Source organism: Centruroides vittatus, unplaced genomic scaffold (assembly GCF_030686945.1).
Source record: "Centruroides vittatus isolate TY-2023 unplaced genomic scaffold, ASM3068694v2 contig_2490, whole genome shotgun sequence".
In the NCBI taxonomy this organism is placed as follows: Eukaryota; Metazoa; Arthropoda; class Arachnida; order Scorpiones; family Buthidae; genus Centruroides; species Centruroides vittatus.
In genome coordinates this window covers 1-15,877 of record NW_027121576.1, presented here as the reverse complement: position 1 = coordinate 15,877, position 15,877 = coordinate 1, and positions in this window count along the sequence as shown.

Genomic DNA, 15,877 nt, shown 5'->3' with positions numbered 1-15,877 from the left:
AACAGTACTTCTTTTCCTTCTTGATTCATAAACTAAACTTGGGTTCAATATTCTTTCCGAATATTTTCACTTTACGAATGAAAAAATGAATAATAGTATTGTATAAATTCCAGTAAAATAATTTACACAGCCACTAGTTACTCATTACGCCATCTTAAAAAAATATATATTTAAAGTTAATTTTTAACAATTACATATTACTTAATATATGAGATTCGATGTTTAAATTTCGCACTTTCTTAAGTTTGTAGATAAGAAAACAATCAAAACGAGCGAGTGTGTGAACCTAGTAGAACCTGGAAAAACTATAATTTATTCAGCAATCTTGTTTTTCAAACCTGTTACTCAAAGAGAACGTAAGTTTACAGGTAAAACATTTTCACCTGTAAAAAATTCATTGTTCAGTAAACAAAAAAATAGACTTCAAATATGGTAAATTGCACGTATGGAAACATTCGCATTTTGTTTACAGATAACAAGTTACGTAAAAAAATAAGTGAAATCGCTCATATTTTCCATACCTTAATGACACGTATACGTAGCTAACCAAGTTGTATAACAACTTTCCGTTGCCTCAAAGGAAATTAAATTTATCTAACATTAAGAAAATGAAAAAAAAGTAATAATAAGAAGTTCCTTTACAATCACTTCAGTTACCAATTTATGATTATGCGTAAAACCTGTTTGTTGCATTATAATAAAATACGATATAATTTTTAAATTAATATTTATTCAAAACATCTCAGAAATATTCACACGAATTGAACTAATTTATATAAAAATGTCGAGATGTTTGAAGCCAAAATATCATATAAAACGGTTATTATGACGTTTCCTTGTCATTGCAGTAAATTAGTACATTTTTATTATATAGAAAAATATATATTATAGAAAATACATGAACTTTTGCGTATAGCAATTAAATTCATTTAACAGTACATATATGAAAAAAAAATCTGATTTTATCAATTGATATATTTTAAAATTATTCACAACGATAAAATATAAAAAAGTGATTTTATAATATATTACGTCATCGGTAATTGTAGTATAATTACGAAATTAGATGTAGTGTAGTAATGTGTAATAGAATTCTGGAAATAAGTGAAGTATTTGTTTAAATTCATTTATATTTTACTAATTCTTTAATATACAACGTTGTTAAAAAGAAACAGTGTCATTCCAATTAAATTTTATTTAAACATCATCGTAATTATTAATTTACAAATGAAGAACTATCAATATACAGATAATTATAAAAAAATTAAATCAATTATAAATAGAAACTGGTTTTCTAATTTTTAATAAAAATGCCAAACAAGCTAAAACTAAGTAATTAAAAGAGATGGACATTTATGTAATTTAATCACAGCTCAAAGTTTTTCTATCAAGTTTAAATCTATAAAATAATTAATTACAAGAAATAATTATATGTATTATACTAATAATACAAGTAAAATATACAAGTTTGTAATTTTCGTTGTATTACAAATGTTTTAAGTTACAAGAAATATTAATAAACTAGCAGATACGCCCGGCGTTGCTAGGACAAAAATTAACGATATCGAAGTTTTAGATTATTACGTTGTAGTCAATCTTATCAGTTTTCACAGAATGCAAAAATTGGGTCCTCCTGTTTTCAGAATAATTCGAAAATTTTTAGATGGGTCTAAGAATATGTTCGATGATTCAGCGCTGATTTTTATTATCAACCCGTCTCGATTATATATAGATAGATAGATAGATAGATTTCTACTTATATAAACATATAAAAAAAAGCACATGACGTGTTCCTCGTATTCGTATTCATTACATTATCTATATTTCTACTCGGATTCGATCTAGAAAGAAATATATAATATTTTAAAATATTAATAAGAAATTAAGTAATTTTTCTGTATTCTACAAAATAATCAAATATTTGTTCATAACAGCGTTTGAAAATTGAATGTTCGTTGCAAAACTAATAAAAACAACGTATAATGTAGCATCACAAAATTTCGAAGATTAATTAACGTAACGAAGAAAAAGCAGTAATAAAAACACTAGGAAATAAACAATTCTTAAATTCATTATTGAATCTAAATATTTAATTTTAACATTTGTAAATTATTGAAAATAACGATTAAAATTTACATGCATTTTCGAAATTATCAGCTGCTTTTCTGAATTAGTTTATTACCAATAACTGGAATATTCTATTAATTTTAATAGAAGTGTTACAACTTAAGTGTTTTAAGTTTCCACGTGTTACAACTCTCGTTTTTCATTTTTGAATGGTGCTTTCTTAGGAGTCTTAAATAAAGCATTATAGTCATCAATATCATGTTGCAATGAATTGTTACAAGAGAAAACAAGTTTGAAGTCATCGTCATAAGTGTTAACAAAAGAAGAGAGGATTCATTCGAGAGAGAGATTTATTCAATAATGTTATTGCTTTCAGTATGTTATCGCTCGCCTAAACAGACACGATTTTAATTAAGCTAGTTAAATATCTATAGATTTAGAAAAGGTTTATTATATGATTTCGTAACAGAATTTTATATAATTAAATACGTAAATATTAAAAAACCTTCAACGAAATGTCCACTTGACCAGTGGTACAGTACCAATATGTTAGGAAACACAATGCAGAAAACATAGAAAGTTGGATGATTTTGTCACACAAGCATAATAGCAACTAATAGATATATAATAAAGCAGAAACAAATATAAAGCGTAGAAAAACAATGGCGTTAAGAGACCCCAACGATCTTTAAAGCAATAAAATGATAAAAATATACGAATGAGTTTTAATGTTTTCATTCACAGCTGCAACTTGAGCAACATACCTTGATATTTAACCCTAAAATTTTATAAAGATTTTACTCACAAGTTTACTCATGAATATTAATGATAAAATTTTTAATTATTATGAAATAAGCACTTGTCGAATTTCTCAAGAAATTATTTTTAAAGAAACAAAAGATTCAGACGATCACTATTTAAATTTTTATTATACAGAATTTTAGAATGTACTAGTTTAATACGTTCTATAAGTGTTTTGGTTGTATTATGATATTCGATCATATAAAATACCTTTTGAAAAATGTAAGTATACCGTTTAGATCTAATTCTTGCAACTGTTCTATAGAAAAATATGCAAAATGTGAAACAATATAGTAGTATTTAAATATATCTCAGATAGATTGAAGCGAAAACGAAAGTATTCTAATATTCGTACTTCATAACTCACTACGAGGGTGTCATAAATGACGTTTTAAACAATTTAACTGAAATATAAACAGATAAAACATAAATTTGTCAGTGATATTTTATAATATTTTACATATAGCAAAAACTAGAAAAGAGGAGATGCATTCGACTGCTTATGCCGTACTCTCTGTTGTTTCTGTCTAAATGTACGTGTTTGAAGTTTTTTTAAAACCATTTTTACCTAAAGTAGAAAAAGCTAAACTGGTATGGTTTTTTTTGTATTGAAAATTTGCTTCTTTTCATTTATTAATTTTTTCAGATATATATTTACAATATTTCTTTTGATAAGTAAATACACGTGTTCAGACATTAACCAGAAAGTACAGAGACCATACCTGCCCTTTGAAGTTTCAGAAAGGCGATACATTTCAAATTTTTTTACTAATAAATACAATTGTGAGCTCGCTAGCCTTATTGTTATGATTATACATTAACCATAAATCTTTTCGATACTTATTCATTAACGTGTGATGTCTCGGAATGCATTTATTAAACAGCCGTTTTTACACGGTAAATATATACGGTTTAAATATATAAGTGATATTTCAGCATTTATCGAGCAAAAAGTAACAACTGCGAAAATTATAATATTTAAATTATATTTGATTATACCCGTTTTCACCGGCTGCAAGAATATGGTCAACATTCTTCTGAGACTAATTAGAAAATTTTCAGATTCGTCTGAAACATGTTCAATTTATCGCAAAAAACCAAATCTCATACCTTTTCTGCAAAGTGACGAAGTTTTTAAAAATGTCTTCTTAGTGTACATTTTCATGACGTACTCTAACTATGTACAGTACCAAACTTTAACTTTCTACACCTAACCGTTTGAGCTCTGCGCTTATAATTATTGTTATGATTTAGTGAGTTATACTTGGTTGATACCGGTGGCTGTAAACTATGCCAGACCAGAGTCAAGGCATAGTAATTAAAGCAAAACAGAAATTAAATAAGGGTGTCAGTGTGTGTTTGTATTCATGAATTTCTTAACAATATGACATGCATTCAGTATAGTGGCCTTCTGTAGTGTGATATGTGTCTTTCTATTCAATTGTAATGTGGCCAGGCTTATGTATATTGTGTGTGGTATGACAGTAGTAGAGGAAAGAACGACAGGTAATATAAGCACGCTATCCATCCTTCACAGATGCCTTATTTTTTGGACGAGTTCTGTTTACTTGCTGAATTTTTAAGTGAATGTGTTTTCTCTGTGTTTGAAATTGACATGTCTATAATGTCGGTGATTTTATTGTGTTTTCAGTGAATGGGATGTCTGGTCTGTTGTGGTAAATCGTTTCATCTGTAATTACAGCTCTGTCATAGTACATTTTATGAATGTCCTTTTCTAATACTGATTTTTGAATGTATTTGTAGTATATTTGATAAATGTTTAATAATTTGCGTATTTTCCAAGCTCTCAGTGTATTATATTTGCTGCCTGATTATGTCCATGTAAATAATCAGGTATTGTTATTATTTTTATTAAACCATCTAAGTTATATTATAAAATTTGCAAGCTGATGAATAACTTTCATTAAACGGAGTTTAATGAATAAGTTTTCATACTAATATCCATATATTGGTTCATTCATCAATTTATGTTCATTTATCGGTCTGTCCATGTAATTTTCTGCAAACGAGAAGAACCATTTTTTTAAAAAACATATTATGACAGTATGAGGATTACATAACACATGCAAGAACTGTACAAAATAGAAATTCAGGTGTTTATGTTCTCAATTGTGTTCTCTATTCTCTAACAACAGTTTGTTGTTCGCTATCTTACAAGTTATTGACAACATCACAAATTTCTGCCTATACTGAGACGATATTGTTCAGTTACTGATAGGCATTTACCATACACTACAGTTATAAATAATTGTCCAACGTTTCAACTGTATAAATTAAGCATTTATCTCAACATTATAAAGGAAATGAACGGTAACTGCCATATGCTTTTAGTCTACTAATGGCTATAAAATATCGGCGATGACATATTTTTATCTTTTTTCTAGTAACAGACTTTAATCGTGTAAATTTCTCATTAGTGAGGTTTATTCTTATTATTCAAAATTTAAATTTCATAACTTTTACAAAACATTCGCATTTAAAAAGACACTATTTAAAAATAAGCACTAATGCTGTTTTTGTAATTTTGTAACAATTTCACTAATGACTTGTGAGCACTAAGATTAATTTTACTTTATCGCTACATTTATTACACCACCACAGGACTTCAAATAACACTTAGAAAGACACCATTTGTTTTTTCAGAATGCATTTCGGACCTGGAGTCCCTCATCAGTCTATTTGCTACAAAATTAAAAAGAAGGTTAACAATTTTAAAGTACAGTACCGTATTTCATGCAAATGAATAAAGGCTGTAGACTTAATTTAACATGTCAGTTCGATATCCAGAACATCAAAACACGCTATAGAACAAAAAAAGTACTGTATAACTTCTTTCATATTTAAGTATTTTATCTTTATATTGTATAGCTTTAGGAATAGTTTTAGTTTAATTTTAAATTTATTTGTTCACTTTGTATAATTTTAAGTATAATTCTTAAGTATTCTAAAACCCTTTGTTAACCAACTGATGATGGAGTATTTTCTATTAAAAAAATAGTTCGAAATGCATTTTAGATTTTTCGGTTTCTATACTTTTGTTATCATCTTATTGTACACCCGTTTCTGTTTCATTAAATGTTTTTTACTTTGATTCTTGAGCGTTTGTGCCCGTTATAATTGGTGTGATAAGCCCTACTATTATCTGCCTCGCGGTTATAGATATTTTAATTAATTTTAAAAAAATATACATAAAATAGGGTAGTGCAGATAAAATAACAAACTAGTAAACTAAGGTACTGATAAAACAGCGAATTAGTAAAAATATACATTGCTAAAACAAATTAATAAGCAGATTTACTGTACAACGAACAAAGTAGCGAGATAATTCGAAGTACATTCCAGAATAGACGTCACCCTTACCCCTATTCATTTTCACACTTCTCTTCTCCCCCACGTCTCCTCTCGTCAAGTATGCATACCACGATTCGTGTAATTTTTGGTCGAAATTATTATTAATAATTTTTTCTATGTTTTATATTTATTTTTATGTGTTCATACCATTTTCTTTTATAAGTATTTGATTTTTTTTTAACTATATTGACAGTATCCTTTGCAATTTGACAGCATTCTTTATTACAGTGGATAGCTACAGCCGAGTTGTTATTATTGTACTCTATGGCAGAGACATGTTATTTAAAACGAACTTTTAATTCCCTACTAGTTTCCACAATGTAAAATTTGGATGTGGTCCAGTCGCATTCTAATTTGTAGATAACATTTTTCGGTCCATTATGTTAGTCTCACTGTTACGTACGTTTATTTTCTTATGTAAGCTGTTGTGATGTTCGGGTACCAAGATAATACTATAATTATTTAATTTATTTTTAATTCTTTCAAAAAATTTAATACGTAAGGGATTTTTAAAAATTTATGAGCTGTGTTGTCAGTTGATTGTTTGTGTGTATTAAGTTTTTTATTATTAATCCAGTTACTGATCATGCGCTCGCTATAACTGTTCATTAACTACATTTTTATCATGTCTTCGATTTTATTGGATTTCTCGATATCATATATAGTGCGTTGCGTAATTTTATCTAAGTGCATGTAAAAAGTATTCTTTTTCATGTAAGTTCGTAATTCAGATGTAAAGTGTATGATGCTGTCAATAGTACAGAGTTTTTTATATTTGTTAAAAATCGTTTTCTCTTTCAGTCTCGTAACTAGAATGTATAAGAATGGTAACTGACAGTTGCTTTTGCTAGACCTCTGTCTTTAACAACACCTCAACGAGAGTGCTTGCGAGAAAAGCGCGATATCGCGTCTGTTCGTTAAAATTAAAATCCCCGTTTTTGATAGTTGTGTTTTTTCTCTCTCTCTGTCTCTGTGCAGTCTAAAAAGTATAAAACTGCGTTGTGATTTGTGTAAGTAACTTCAATAAAGTTCTTTTTGAAGACATTACTGTGAACGGACGAATTATCATTAGCATATGGAAACTGAAGTTAATGATGAAAGATCTTAACTCTAACAGCTTTCATGTTCACGTCAAATTTAATGCCAGTATCTATTTGACTTACATGTTCCAGGATTGGTCAGCCTGAATAATGTTGTCATCATGTACGACAAAAACAATCATCAACGTAACGATACAGTTCTATTATTCCCCTGATGTTTACAGTCTCATCTTGTATATTGGACGTACCTTGTACTTAATTCTGCCTATTATTGATCCCATGGGAATACCATCATATTGTCTGTAGAATCTTTTTCGCTAACAAAATACAGTGGATGATCGGTTAACGAAAAAATCGGATAACGAACACTTTCGCGACAGATTTTTATGTTCGGACAACGAACACCTCACAGAACAAACACAAAAAAAAGCGACGTAAAATAATAAATACCGAGTGGACTTCTCTTATCTTCAGGCAACAATTCGCAACTTTTCGAAGCGCGGGAGACGTGACATCAACGCTCAACTCGGTGTATACTGATCGGATAATATTCCTTCGAACTTTGAAACTCTCCCTTGTAATTCCAGCCTTTTATTTTTCTGACAGAAACAAATCTTTTATAGTATTCTCCAGCACTCGTTAAGTATTGACTCGTTTTTATTTTCGAAAGGTGAGAGCATAATAGCAAAGATAGGGAATGGGCAGATAATGTCTGATGTTGCTGGGCAGTATGGCTTGAACAGGTCTACCATAGGCCGCAGTTCAATCTTATTTAAGAAAGATACTATATAATTAAGAAGACTCGAGCAGCTCGAGGAGTATCAAAAATTACATCTGAGAAATAAATAACATTGAAAAGCTCATAATAGAACCTAAAACGAATCTGTCGACAGAAGAACGCGAAGAACTATTGAAAAAACACTAACAAATTCCGTGAGATATGTTTTCTTCTGTAAAAAAGAATTAATGTCGATATCTGCAATTAAACATCTTTTGAAGAAGTGGGAGGATGTCAGAACAATGTCTTAGAATGGCATCCAAATCAAGTTGAAGTTAATATGCTTGAGGATCTCTACAATTACAATGCTATTAATTACTTTTGAAAATTCCTGAAGAAGAGAGAAAAGCAGTCCACATTGAACAGATTCTTACCGCCCACAACAGAAAAAACATAACTGATAAAAATACAAGACTGTGTACAGTAGACCCCCTGATAACACGGTAGACAAGTTTCGTGTTAGGAATCCGTGTTGTACGAGTCACTTAAATACATGAGCTAATCACAGCCCGTGTGCCGGGCTGTAATTAGCTCATAAATTATTGAACTTAAAATTTATGAGAAGTTTGGGAAAACACTTCATAATATAAACAAAAATTTAAAGATCCTTAATTACTTTATTAAAAAGTAATTATTCAAAGTGTGCAATACAATATAAAATAATCAAATGATTCATTCTTGGGTGATTTGCCTAGGGGAAATGTCTTCTGGGAGGTCTTTTTAAGACTATGTGGCCTCTATTCAGGCGTTACAGACGTGGAGAAAATCCGGTAAACCCCACGTGGCCAGCCCTGTCCTAGCAAAGCATGAACCCACAACTGAACTTTTACTGTTCATGGAACGGAACCGCTTGGACACTGGTGGGCCACAAAATGTTTTAAGCAGTCATAAAAGATTTTATTAGTCAATTTATTACGTAGTAAATTTTGATTTTTATAACTTATATCATTCATATAAATGCATTTTACATAACATATTGAGAATTCTAATATAAAGCTATACAATTTTCCAAAATGTATACATTGTGCATTAATTGAATGTCTTAACACAAAATAAATATTACTTTATGATACTCAAAGGGGTTAGGCACCTTGTTTCCGTGTGTACTTTCCCTGTATCTGTATGCATTTTTTTAACTTTCTTATTTTATATTATATTGTATTTATATGCATTTACATGCTCTGAACCAATTTCCATTGTCCTGTTCTTTCTCATCAACCCCAAATGTGCTATTCGGTAATGAGGATGTACTTTGTACATTTTTAAATAAAAATTTATTGATTAATTGATATTTGTAGAACCATATAAATATTCTCTTATTACTATCGGAAGAGATGAGATCTAATTCTTGAACCCGGTGAAAACCGGTAAAATCTGTTATAATCTAATAATCTCAATCTTTCCCTACCTGAAGAACGCCGGGCTCATCTGCTAGTTTTCTAATGTTTATTTCGTATTTTATGACTAACGTTCAATTCAGAACAGTCGATATATTATTACAATCAGGTGAATAATGTTATTATTGTCATAAGTGTTCACAATAGGCTAAACTTTTATAAATAAAACTAATGTAAAATAACATACCAAGCGAATTGAAATTATTGGATAAAAAATTTTATTTAATAATTTATTTTTAAACAAAACGAAAATGAACTTTATATTAAAACTCAGAAGAACTACTTAATTTATTTATTTACTTTTACAATTGTAAATATATGTATATGACATAAGATTTCCACTCCCGTTTATCGGTATAACACAGATACAGAAAAATAATGTACATTAAATTATATGTCTAAAAAACATTTTAAAAAATTGATATGATAACAACAGGATATAAATTGTAAACATTAATATGAATTAAAATTATAATATGACACATTGAGAATTACAAACTATTCTTTTAAAACAACCAAATTCTTTGTGTTAAATTTTCAATATTTATAATATTACATACAATGCAATAAAAGTATGATTGTTATTTATTAGCATATCATGTCATTCATTATTTATTATGTATTATATTAATTATTTTTTAATAACTAAACTTTGTAGCAAAAAACAACGTATTATTTTCTTTAATCTCTTTTTTTGTATATCTTAGATCTGCAAATATAAGACCTATAAAACAATTGGATACACAGATACAGGTATGACAAAGCTACAACAAAACAGAATTTTAAAATTTCAAAAGTAGTGTCGCATGGATATTCATTTATGAGCAACCAATAAATCCAACATGTAAGCAGAAACCCAAACAACATTTCAGCTACTAGAATTCCTCTAAAAAACATGGTTATTGTTAAAGAAATCTTAATTCCCATGCATTTTACAGTAAAATAGATATACACCAAAGATTGTACGAAACCATTAACGTAGACAATCATCGATAGATGCGTCGATTCTTTGTGACAACCGTACCATGATATAATCAACATAGTAAGATGATGATACCACTGAAAAAACTTCAATTTTCTTTTGTGAAGTATTATCATAATTGTATCTCCCAATTCCCAAACTTTCGAAGACAGATACATTGTTACCCAAAACAGAAGCGGCGGTGAATTTTCTATTATACTCTTATCACAAACTATTTCGTAAAATGTGAAGTGCTTAAATTGTTCGAACAAAATTGAAATTAATCTAATAGAGCTGCAGATATTGTAAAGAGCCAAAATCCCGTTCCATATGGTGAATGCACGGTTGAAGTTATATGGAGGTCGATCTTTCATATGACGTTGAACGATAATGATGACCAATACATAGAAGATGGATATGTAAATGCAATAATGCCAGTAGGGGCGATAGGAGTTTCTCAGAACATCAGCAGTGAAAACTGTTTCGAAAAAAAAGGTTCAACTGGAACCGTTTTGTTATAATGTTTCATTCTTGAATAACGTTGTAATGCTAAAAATAAGTCAAACTGTTAAATAATATTCATTTATTTATCATAAAATTTTATTAATAAATAACAACATGGATTACAAAAATTATATATAATTTATTTCAGAATGATAAGTTTGAATCAGCCTTCGTAATATTTCCGGACAAAAAAAAACGAAGCATAACCACTAATAGCTACTTCTTTAATATAGACTGCCTCAATACAAGTTGAACTAAAAATAACACGGAAATCACACACCATGCACAATACGTAAACGCCATTCCTCACTTCATGAACACGTTCACGAAGACAAAAAAAAAACCGCCTCACACCGCGCCCCCTGCCCAAACGTACACTTTTTTCTGAACTAATACGAACGATACTGAACAATAAGCATTACAATATTTAAATGATTAATATAAGTAAGTTGCCAAGAATAAAATTTTAAAGTGTTAGCTATTATTTTCCAACATTTACATATTTCTATTATATGTTTATACATATATACTATACACTGCTGCTACTAATGCATATACACTATGTTCTTGTCCTACTAATGAATATACACTATATACTCTAGACTCGTACTACTGATAAGTAATTGACTGTCGGCCATAAAAACATTAAACAGTGATATACGAGTTATCCTTGACTTTCAAGCTTTCACGATTCGAGACGAAAATCTTCCATTCAACACCTCATGTAGACAAATTGGGTTTGTAGCAAGACATACAAACAATTTTGGGAAGATAGATTTTTGTAATAAATTTATTACATTTCTTTATCAAATTAAATTGGAAAAAATAATGCTTATTATATATACCGTTGTATTACTATTATTTTAATGTAAAAAGTAAATTGTAATTTAACTTATTGTTAAATACATCAAAGTAAAACTAAAATGTAATTGATTATAAAACAACCATTACAACCATTGTTCTGTTAAATTTATTAATAAATTTTATTCTACTGATGTAAAAATGTACTTCCCCTCAGGAACAGGGAATTTTCCTACTGCTAATCAATTCATCGGTTTTGATAATTTATCACCATGAGATAAAAAAAATCTGTTAAATTTGGAAAATTTTTTACACGAACTGCATTTATCATATAAAAAACATAATTTGGGAAGTTGGGAATGTCATATGGAATTTTATTTAATTTATATAAAAAGTACGATATAATTTATTACAAGGGAAAACAAATTGAATTTAATTGTTTAAACTTAACCGAAGCAATATATAACATAAAAAATTCCATCATTTGACATTGAAAAGTTGGGAGTACCTAAATCCTCAAAAATTGAACAGATAGAAATTTTCATTTTTTTTTAGTGGAACTACAATTATTTAGACATCGAACTTCTTTGGTGTCTAAGATTGGATAATATTTAAAAAAATTGTTATTACCACAAATATTTTAAAAAGAAATGTTCTTTTTGCGATATTCTATTTTACGAACAATTCTTAATTAAACAAGTAAGAAATATAATTTAGATAATTATTATATTGAACTATTTCTGTATTTTACTTTGTCTTATTGCTAAATGTTATTTTAAGTTGTCGCGTTTTAATTTATCCTTTATATTAGAACAAATTGTAAAAATTATTAATGCAAATTCATTTTATAATAATAAATTTAATAATTAGAAAGAATATATTAAACTTTGCCTAACTGTTACACTGTTACAAGATGTTACATGAAAACTAAAGAAATAAATTAAATTTAAAAGTTTTCCAAATATAAAAACTAAAGAAATGAATTGAATTGAAAAGTTTTTTAAATATGAAAACTAAAAAAACAGATTGAGTAGTTTTTTTAGGATAGAATTATTTATAACTGTAATTTACCCGAGAAATTTCTGAACTGAAAATATTTTATAACCTGAAGAAAAATTAAACACAACAAATTATTTGTAATCTTAATTTAATAGACATCTAAAGTTAATTTTGTGATCAACATTTCTCTTGAAAAATTAATATACTTAAAACTTGATTCGAATAAAGTTGCCAATTTCCAACCTCTTTCAGATAATTTTATTATTCTCTTCATACATAAGTTAGATATAGAAGAAGTTTTAAAATACCAAAAATTAAAAACCACAACTTTAAGCAAATTACAAAATTACTTAAACCGGAATTTTGTTTCTGGTTACCGAAAACCTGACCAATTTATTGACGAGTTCCAAAATATAAAAAATTAAATCGAGAATTATCATCAGCCATTGTGAAAATTTATTCCTGCACTTACATGCAGAAATATGTTTTACTTTAGAAAAACTGAAGAAAACAGTGGAAACACTTAAACTGTAACCTAAAAACCTTTTCAAAATGATTTCAATGTTATATTATTTTGTGTACCCGAATATCAATCAAGAAAATTAATTTCAGTATTGATAATAAAACTATTACACGACAAATTATTTATATCCTGAAAAATTATTTGTGATCTTAATTTACTCGAAATGTACTTAAATCATAAAAATGTATTAATTAAATTAAATAATAATCTGTAATCTTACTCGAAAAATTAATTTTGTGAATTTCATGAGCTGTATTTATCATACAAAAAATATAATTTTGGATGTTGGGAATTTTCATAGTAAGGTATATGAAATTTTATTTAATTTATATAAAAAGTACGATATAATACAAGAGAGGGAAAATTTAATTTTTTAAACTCAATCGAAACAATATATAACATACAAAGGTTTCATCATTTGACATTGAAAAGTTGGGAGTACCTAAATCTTCAAGTATTGGCAAAAAATGGGCAGATAGAAATTTTTATTCTCTTAATGCAACTACAATTATTTAGACATCGAACTTTTTCGGATGTCTAAGATTGAATAATATTTTAAAAAATTGTTATTACCACAAATATTTTCAAAAGAAATGATCTTTTTGGAATATTCTATCTTACGAACAATTCTTAAACAAAAAATAGCCATTTCAAAATCAATACATTGTACAGGTATTTAATAAATAAGTAAGAAATATAATTTAAATAATTATTATATTGAACTATTTCCGTATTAGAACAAATTGTAAAAATTATTAATGCAAATTAATTTAATAATTAGAAAGAATATATTAAACTTTGCGTTACTGTTATATTATCATTTCAAGTTGCCCTGTTTTAATTTACTTTTTATATTAGAACAAATTCTAAAATTTATTATTGCAAATTAATAATTAGAAAGAATATATTAAACTTTGTCTTTTTGTTATAACATTATTTCAAATTGTTGTGTTTTAATTTACTCGACAAATTTTTATTTTAAAAATTACCAGTGCAACTTATTTTCTAATAATAAAAATATTTCAAATTGTCATGTTTTAAATTTACTGAAATATTAGTCTAGCAAATATTCTCAACCGCGATATTTTTAAATTTAAGTAAAAATAAAAAGTAATTTTTCATTAGAAGTTTCAACACGATGAATTGTAAGTATATATCTAGTTGATATATTTTAAAAAGAAATTTAGTTACCAGCCTGCAAAAATTGAATCATATTAACTTACTCAATAAATTTTTATTCATTTAATAATTAATACAAAAACTTTACCTTATTGTCAAAATAAAATGAATTTAATTCAAATTTGTAATTAGAAAATTAATTTTTTTATCAAATATTGTTAAAATAAAATTAATTTAATTCAAATTTATAAAAACATTTAATAATTAATTTAAATTTGTGATCAGTATGTCTCAATGAAATTAATTTTGTGATCAGTGCTACTCAAACCACTACTACTGTCTTCGTTCCCATGGTAATACTTTCTTGTAGAAGATGAGTTAACTGTTGAAAAATAATTACATCATGTAATTCACCATTGGTCAAAAAAGGACTTTCACTTTTGAGGTGCATCGTGAAATCTCGAACCCGAGATCCCGAAATAAAAGGAAAACGAACGATGACGCACAAAAAAAGGGGGTTTCGACAACTGTCAAGTGTGTGTGTGTCGTGGATTATCCTCTTCCGCCGTTGAAGCCGTCCATCCCATTCATCCGAATCCTTCGATTTTAACTTTAGTCAATTTGACTCTTATATTCTAATGAACTCTCGTTCTTCGGACTTTGTCAACAATCTCAGGATCACTAAGGTATTTATCCTACTCGCGATGTTTTGTAAACTCTCTCTCTCCAGTCAATTGAGACGCGGTTTAATAATTCGATTCGATAATATAAATAATACTTCAAATTATGTTAATTGATATATTTCATATAAATCCCAAAATAAACGGGTATTTTTATTTAACTATAGAAGAGTGTGCGTTTCTTCCTCCATTATCATCATCCGGCATCCCGCGATTCCGAAAATAACGCGTAACTGTCCGCGAGAAATTTGATAGATTGGTGTCAGTTCCTGACGTGAACAGGATCCTACGATCCTCGTCCATAAATAAACATTGACCGCTCGATCCCTAGTCATCCTTTCGACAAACGAGGTCGGATTTCAAGGTCTTGCGCCGTTAAGAGGTAGAGAAAGTAAGAATCATCTTCCATCTCTTACCTTCGGTTAACCTCACACTGGTTGGTCAGAAGTGGGATCTGTTTCGATTCGTTCCGACATCTCACCCCCCATACATCTTTTCCGGCGATTCTAAGAATCGAGAATGGAGGCAACTGGAGACGGTAATCCAGGAGAAAGCGCATTCTCCGGATTGTCGGGAATGAAACCCCTAACTCCCACATTTTCGGGAGACACATCAGGGTTGCGTATTAGAGACTTCTTTGACTCGCTACATGAAATAGCAAAACTGACAGGATGGACAAAAGCGCAATGTCTCGGAGTTGCGAAGCTAAAACTGACAGACATAGCAAGAGATTTTGCGTGGAAAGACGAGCGAATGCGAGCGATCGACACGTATGATGAGTTCAAACAACAGATGACGCGGCGATTTGAAAAAGAGCCATATGCACTTAGACTGC